General features: G+C 40.4%; 1 pseudogene; it reads right to left on the reverse strand.

Annotated features, from left to right (window-relative positions):
• Nucleotides 1-511: 511 nt before the first annotated feature.
• LOC107137744 lies at nt 512-4,296 on the reverse strand (annotated as a pseudogene).
• Nucleotides 4,297-7,501: the final 3,205 nt, after the last annotated feature.

Consider the following 7,501-nt stretch of genomic DNA (forward strand, 5'->3'; position numbering starts at 1 on the left):
CCCACGTGACCCAGCCAATCGGCCTCAAGAGCAGGAGGATTGTGGGAGGTGGAGAGAAGCTTGTGGGGGGAGAGAGAGGCTTGTGGAAAGCCGGTGGTGGCAGTTGAGGCTCTGAGGATTTTTCCTGAGAGGCTGTTTTGTTTGGCGTGTGTGGTTCTAAAAATAAAGTTAGTTTCTTTTGACAAGGGGCTTCTGATTGTGCCCAGCCAGACTGCGGCACTCTTTCCCTCCAGGGGCTTTGCCTGAAGGTGAAGTCTGCCCTGGCCAATGATGCTGGAAATTCCAATTCATCTTCATCAGTTATGAGGTTGGTACTTTGGCCTCCATGTGACTCATATTTGTTGTTGTTTTTCCACACCAATGTGCTTTCACTTTATTCTCCTGTTTATATATCCTCCTGCTCCAAGATTTGAAAGCAGAACATGATGTGAGCCCAGCAGTCCAGCTCAGAGTTGTACACCATATTTTCTCAGTTTCACTTTCTCCCCCAGCTCCACCACCAGTCAGGACCCTTGCCTATGTGTTGGGGTAAAAGAGCAGAGAGAGGAATGAGATAATGGTCCCCATAGCTGGTACCCAACTGTAAAAGCAGTCCTGGATAAAAAAAATAAACTTCCAATGAGGGATAAAAGCCTCTTTCCAAGGCACATGGGGCTATCTCAACATGGCCACTGGTTAGTTCAGATTTGAGTAGTGTGCAGACCAGGAGCTGAGGGTTGTAGTGCCTCCAACTGACTGAGGAGTAGAGGAATGGTATGTGAGGGCGTTGCTGGAAGTTCATAGTCATCATGGAGGCCAGCAGCTGCCATAGTGTTGAAAAATGCCTGGGGCTTTGCAGGATGTTGAGTAGGTTCTGCACAGCAAAGGCCATACTGTGAGCTTTCTGAAACACCATGTCATAAGGGCCTTCTCCAAACATCACAGGATAAAGCACATAGCACGGGGACCAGACATCAATCCACTCATGGATGACACAGTGACTCTGCACAGAGAAGGGCTCTGGGGCCAGGTAGGAGATGGTGTACGGATCAGTTGTTCAGTCTTACAGAGTCGGAGCTGGCAGGAGCCCTCCATGTGACTACATGCTTGATTCATGGAACCCAAGTCCATTAATACTGGCTGCCACTCATCTCCAAGCAAGATATTGGTGGGCTTCAGGTCCCCTTGGTCATAACCTTTGGCATGAATGGCCTCGAGGCCTCTGCAGATACCAGCAGCAGCTGAAGGATTTGATCCCAGTCAGGAATTTGCCTTTGTCTTTGGCCTTTCTATCTCATTCCACAGCTACCTTTCTTAAAGAAAGGTAGTAGCAGCCAGGCCTCATGCTTAGCACCCGGCTCTCTCAGACAGTAAGCCATGGGGAGAAGGATGTTGGGAAGCTGGAAGAGGCGATGCATGTCTGCTTCTTGCTGAGCCTCCTCTCAGTCCAGCTACTTGTGACACAGGATTCACTTTAGGGCATACTATTATGTAATTCCTCCTTTAGGTCCACGTAGCTGAACTCACCCTCCCCTCAGGTTTCTGGAAGAAGAGATAATGCTCATTGTCAACGTGACAGTTCCATGAGAGGAGACACACAGGGCGTGTCCCACAATGTCTCAGTCATCCTTCTCAAGGACAGACTTTGGCTGCCAAAGGGCTCCTCCAGAGTGAGTGGGCTCTTCTAGTGATGCCCTGGGAGCCCAGTGGATCATGCCGGGAAGAAATCGGGTCGCTGGCCCAGTATAATCCAGATGGCCCTGGTTCAGGCTAGAGCAAAGCACCAGGGTCATATTTCTTTTAATTTTCAAAAATTTCAGAATCTGGGCTGGGAGGAGGAATGGTACTAGTGTGGTTGCTTTCAAGCCTCCAGAATGTTATGGAGTCTTCGGACTCCCAGACCTTCTCCTGCACTTTGATGCTTCCTATAGCTTTTTAAAATTTTTAAAAAATTTGTTCTAATTAGTTATACATGACAGTAGAATGTATTTTGACACGTCATACATAAATGGAGTATAACTTCTCATTCTAGTTGTACCTGATGCAGAGTTATATTGGACCTGTAATCATATATGCACATAGGGTAACAAAGTCCAGTTATTTTACTATCCTTCCCACCCTCTTATCCCTCCCCTCCCTTCACTTTCCTCTATCTAATCCAAAGTATCTCTATTATTCCTTAGCCCCCAAGCCCTTATTGTGAATTAGCAACCATATATCAAAGAAAACATTTGACCTTTTTGTTCTTTGGGATTGGCTTATTTGGGGTAGAATGGTTCCCAGCTCCACTTACTGGCAAATGCCATAATTTCTTTCTTCTTTAAGGTTGAGTAATATTCCATTGTGTATATTACTACATTTTTTTATCCACTCATCTGTTGAAGGGTACCTCAGTTGGTTCCATAGCTTAGCTATTATAAATTGAGCTGCTATAAACATTGATGTGGCTGGGTCACTGTAATATGCTACTTTAAAATCCTTTGGGTATAAACCAAGGAATAGGATAACTGGGTCAAATGGTGGTTCCATTCCAAGTTTTCTAAGGAATCTCCATACTGCTTTCCATAGTGGTTGCACCAATTTGCAGTCCCATCAGTAATGTATGAGTGTACCTTTTCCCCTACATCCTTGCCAACATTTATTGTTGCTAGTATTCTTGATAATTGCCATTCTGACTGGAATGAAAGAAATCAAAGTGTAGTTTTGATTTGCATTTCTCTCATTACTATAAATGTTGAACTTTTTTATGTATTTGTTGATCAATTGTATTTCTTCTTCTGTGAAGTGTCTGTTCACTTATTGATTGGGCTACTTTTGTGTGTGTGTTAAGTTTTTTGAATTCTATGTGAGGTGCATGTGGTAAAGATTTTCTCCCATTCTGTAGGCGCTCTCTTCATGTTATTGATTGTTTCCTTTGCTATGAAGAAGCTTTTTAGATTGATACTATCCCATTTTTTTGATTCTTGAGTTTACTTATTGTGCTTTAGGAGTCTAGAATAGCAATACAACATATTAAAATCTCTGGGACACTATGAAGACAGTGCTAAGAGGAAAATTCATTGCATTGAGTTCTTTCACTAAAAGAATAGAAAGTCAACAAATAAATTGCCTAACATTACATCTGAAAGCCCTAGAAAAAGAACAAATCAACACCAAAAGCAGTAGAAGATAGAAAATAATTAAAATTAGAGCTTAAAGCAATGAAATTGAAACAAAAGAAATAATTTTTTAAAATTGACAAAAGGTGGTTCTTTGAAAAAGTGAATAAAATTGATAAACAGCCACGGTAATGAAGAGAGACAGAAAACTCAAATTACTAAAATTCTTGATGAAAAAGGAAATATCATCACAGACACTACTGAAATACAGACAATAATCAGAAACTATTTCGACAATTTATGCTCCAATAAAATAGAAAATCTTGAAGACACAGCCAAGTTTTTAGAGATGTATGACCTACCCAAACTGAATCAGAAGGACATACAAGATCTAAACAGATCAATTGCAAACAATAAAATAGAAGACGCCATCAAAAACCTACCAATTAAGAAAAGCCCAGGACCAGATGGATTCTCAGCTGAGATCTACAAGACCTTCAGAGAAGAATTAACAACAATACTCCTCAAATTATTCCATGAAATAGAAAAAGAGGAAATCCTTCCAAACTCATTATATGAAGCTAGTATCACTCTGATACAAAAAACAGACAAAGACACCTCAAGAAAAGAAAACTTCAGACCAATATCCCTGATGAACATAGATGCAAAAATTCTCAACAAAATTCTGGCAAATCACATACAAAAACATGTTAAAAAGATTGTGCACCGATCAAGTGGCGATTGTCCCAAGGATGCAAGGTTGGTTCAACATATGGAAATCAATAAATGCAATTCATCACATCAATAGACTTAAAGACAAGAATTATATGATGATAGATGCAGAAAAAGTGTTTGACAAAATACAGCACCCCTTCATGCTCAAAACACTAGAAAAACTAGGGAATATATCTAAACATTGTAAAAGCTATCTATGCAAAGCCCAAGGCCGATATCATTCTAAATGGAGAAAAGTTGAAAGGATTCCCCTCTCAGAACTTGAACAAGACAAGGATGCCCTCTATTACCACTTCTATTCAACATTGTCCTTGAAACTCTAGCCAGAGCAATTGGACAGAAGAAGAAGCTAAAGGGATACGTGAGAAACTCATGTGACTCCATTTTTGAGAAACCAGCTTCTACCTCAAAGCCTGTCCTAAAGAAGGGGGCATGACCCTTGTCCTGGGAAAAATCCACAGAGCACTCCTAAGCACTTACCCATCTTGCTGAATTGTTGTCTATAAATAACAGGAGAGATCTGTGGCACCAGGTGTCCCTGACTCAGTTACTCTAGGTGAGGACCCATAGCAACCCCCTAGCAACCTTCAATCAGCATGAGACAGGGAAAATACCTGGGATGCTAGATGACCCCCCAGTAGTTTATGGTGGTTGATAACATGTTGGGAAACCATGTAGTTCAGCATGTACACCCCTCGTGGCTTAAACCAATCAGTTTAAACGAGTCCCCCTCTTGTACTAACAAATCACCCCTACCCAACTTGTTCCCGCCATTGAATGTGCTAATCAATGTTAAGAGTTGTTGTTTGACTTTCCTCGGTATGAAATGATTTGCTGTGTGATGTTGTGACGCGTAGAGTATCCCCCCCCCCCCCCCCGCAAAACCTATAAAATCTCACTGGACAAAGGACCGGGACTCACTCCATGGGACCGCTGTGTCGGAAACAGTTGTGAGTCCAGGCTCCAGCTTGCAATAAAGGCTCTTGTGTGATTGCCTCGGATTTGGCTCCTGGAGGTCTGTTGAGGTCCCACGAATCTGGCATTACATCCGGATAGGACAAGAAGAACCCAAACTATCCCGATTTGCTGATGACATGATTCTATATTTAGAAGATCCTATAGCTTTTCAGAAGAAAAGTAGCAGGGGTCATCATATCATTTCAGCATAAGTAGGACTTGTCTTTGTTCTTCTTTGTATTCCCCTTAGTGTCACACAAAGCTAGACACACAATTGGTACTCAATCTCCTTATCAAATGAAACAGGCCTAGCTCTGGAAAACTTCCTTCAAATGAAAGCTTTGAAGGTGACAAACAGTGAAGTGAAAGATAATGTGTTTTGTGGACCCCGACTGACTCCATGATCATGCTAGTGGCATTCGCTCACATATCTTGTTTCACCACTCTTCAGCTTTAGGTTTTATTCTCGCCCTTTTTACTTATGAGGAATTTCAGGTTCAAAGACATCAGGAAACTGGCCCAAGGTAGACAACATTGGGCACAGAATGTCAGGGAAATGGAATCTGACCATTTTGTGTCAGGCTTTTTCCACTTCACATAAAATACATCCACAATGTTGTGGAACAATTGCTACTGTCTAGTTCTAGAACAAACTTTCACTCCAAATTAAAACCGCATATATGTTAAATAGTCACTTTCCATTTTCTCTTCCCCCAACCCCTGACAACCACTAATCTTCTTTTGTCTCTGTGGATTGGCTTATTTGAAATATTTTATATAAAGTGGTGACATGCAACATGTCACCTTTAGTGTCTGGCTTTTTTTATGAGGCCAAAAGTTTTCAAGGTTTGTCTTTGTAATTTGATTCAGCACTTCATTCTTTTTGTGGCTGAATAATATTCCATTTAATAGACACATCTGCATTTTTTTTAAATCAATTTATTGGTCACTGAACATCTGGGTTGCTTCTATTTTTTGGTCTTTAAAAATAATGCTGCTAGCCAGGCACAGTGGCGCATGCCTGTAATCCCAGTGGCTCTGGAGGTTGTGGACAGAAGATTTCAAGTTCAAAGCCAGCTTCAACAATTTATTGAGGCCCTAAGTAACTCAGTGAGACACTGTCTCTAAATAAAATGCAAAAAAAGGGCTGGGGATGTGGTGCAGTGGTCAAGTGCCCCTGAGTTCAATCCCCTTGTATCAAAAAATAAATAAATAAATGTTAATGCTGCTATAGGCAGCATAATTCACAATAGCAAACTATGGAAAATGTAGTATTTATACAAAATGGAGTTTTATTCAGCCAAAAAGAAAAATGAAATTATGTCATTTGCAGGAAAATGATGAAACTTGGGACCATATGTTAAGTGAAATAAGCCAAACTTAGAAGGTCAGGGGTCATATCTTTTCTCTGTGGAAGCAAGAGAGGAGAAAAGTAAAGAAAGGTGGGGGGATTTCATATAAACAGAAGGGAGATCAGTAGCATAAAGGAAAGGGATGGGGGCAGGGAGGAGGGGAGGGAAAGAGGAAATATGGGGCACTGATATTGGCCAAATTATACTGTTGTGTTGTGTGCAGGCACAAAAATTTAACAACAGAATCATCATTATGTACAACTATAATGAATCAATAAAATGTGAAAAAGACGCTGGTGTGAATACTGGTATACAATTGTTTTGTTCTGAGACCCTGCTTTTAATCCTTTTGGGCATATGCTCAGAAGCAGAATTGTCAGATTATGTAGCAATTTAGGTTTGATTTTTTGAGTAACCTTCATCCTGTTTTCCATGGTGGCTTCATCATTTTACATTCCCAAAAGAGATGCATTACTGATTCCAGTTTCTCCACAACCTCGTCAACATTTTTTTTTTTCTTTTAAATGTAGTCTTTCTATTAGGTTCGATGTGACATCTCATTATAATTTTCATTTGCATTTTCCTTGTGACTAATGAGATTGAGAATTTCCATGTGGTCATTGGCCAAGTGTGTATCATCTCTGAATAAATTTCCAGTTAAGTTCTTTGCTCAGTTTTAAATTGGGTTTTGTCTTTTGTGGTTGAGTTGTAACAGTTCTTCACATTCTAGACCCTAGACTTTTATCAGATATATTATTGGCAAATATTTTCTCCCATTCTGGGGATTGTCTTTTCATTCTTTGGCGGTATACTTTCATGCACACGACTTTTTAATTTTGATGGGGAGAACAATTATGTTTTTTCTTTTGTTGTTTGTGCTTTGGTATCTAAGAAATCATTGCCAAATGAAAAGTTATAAAGATTTACCTCTCATGTTTTCTTCTAAGAGTTTTATAGCTTTGGCTATAATACTGTTATTAGATCTTTGGTTCATTTTGAGTTAAATTTTATTGTTGTTGCTATGCTTTGAATGTTTTATGATCCTCCCCTAGCTCCTGTCGAAAGTAAATTTCTAATGCGATAATATTGAGAGGCAAGGCCTTCAGGAGGTAATTAGGTCAGGGCTTCTCCTTTTGAGTGGAATTAAGGCCTTTACTAAATAGGCTGACACAGTGTTTGACCTTTCTGCCTTCTACCATGTGAGGACACAGCATTTGTTCTCTCTGGAGGATACAGAATCAAGGCATTGTCATGGAAGCAGAGAGAGCAGGCCCACATTAGATACTGAGCCTGCCTGTGCCTTGGTCCTGAACTTTCAGCCTCCAGAACCATGAGAAGTTTCTGTTCTTTATAAACTACTCAGTCTCAGTTCTTTTGGTA

Source organism: Marmota marmota, unplaced genomic scaffold (assembly GCF_001458135.2).
Source record: "Marmota marmota marmota unplaced genomic scaffold, marMar, whole genome shotgun sequence".
In the NCBI taxonomy this organism is placed as follows: Eukaryota; Metazoa; Chordata; class Mammalia; order Rodentia; family Sciuridae; genus Marmota; species Marmota marmota.